This window comes from Schistocerca cancellata, chromosome 3, assembly GCF_023864275.1.
Source record: "Schistocerca cancellata isolate TAMUIC-IGC-003103 chromosome 3, iqSchCanc2.1, whole genome shotgun sequence".
Classification (NCBI taxonomy): domain Eukaryota; kingdom Metazoa; phylum Arthropoda; class Insecta; order Orthoptera; family Acrididae; genus Schistocerca; species Schistocerca cancellata.
The window spans coordinates 330512013-330512771 of record NC_064628.1 but is presented as its reverse complement, the minus strand read 5'-3'; the positions used below and the strand labels follow the sequence as shown (position 1 = coordinate 330512771).

The 759-nt window shown below is 45.6% G+C and overlaps 1 non-coding gene across 1 annotated transcript; it reads right to left on the bottom strand.

Annotated features, from left to right (window-relative positions):
- Positions 1–223: 223 nt before the first annotated feature.
- Trnap-ugg (transfer RNA proline (anticodon UGG)) lies at positions 224–307 on the bottom strand. Its single transcript has one exon. It is a non-coding gene; the product is annotated as a tRNA-Pro (tRNA).
- Positions 308–759: the final 452 nt, after the last annotated feature.

The following is a 759-nucleotide window of genomic DNA, read 5'->3' as shown; positions in this document are numbered from 1 at the left end:
TTGTTGTCCACATGAGTTACTACTTGTTGCTCAGAATCCTACACAGGAGATGCGCTTACGGACTCCCATACATCACAACGTTCGCTGGACAGTGGTCTGCGGTGTAGTATTCAAATGGTTCAAATGGCTCTAAGCACTATGGGACTTAACTTCTGAGGTCATCAGTCCCCTAGAACTTAGAACTATTTAAACCTAACTAACCTAAGGACATCACACACATCTATGCCCGAGGCAGGATTCGAACCTGCGACCGTAGCTGTCGCTCGGTTCCACACTGTAGCGCCTTTAACCGCTCGGCCACTCAGGCCGGCGCAGTGTAGTATTCTTGGTGTCTTATAATTGTCTTGTTTCCTTAGAAAATACTATTACTGCAGTGTGTGAGATATTTACAAATGATAGCTTGCTATAGTAACCATGTGGGATTTCCAAAGATCAGGTGATCGCTGACAGTAGACGTAACTTGTGCTAGTAACAATGGTGATCACTTCTGGCACCAGAGGTAATGGCCAGCTGGTGAGCGGGCAAATTTGGAAGTTCTACAGGACTTTTACCTGCGGGTGGGCTGGTGGCGAAATATTTATTGTCTCTCTGCCGGTATCAAGGTGTGCACATGTGCGACTAGAGATAATGCAATGGATAGTTCTGTGCTGCATGGAACTTCGACACAGAGCATATCGTCATTGTTGACCCACATGAAGTGGTGTTAACTATCAAATTTTCTTTCACTTGTAATTGGGATCATGCAGTTCCTAGGGACCT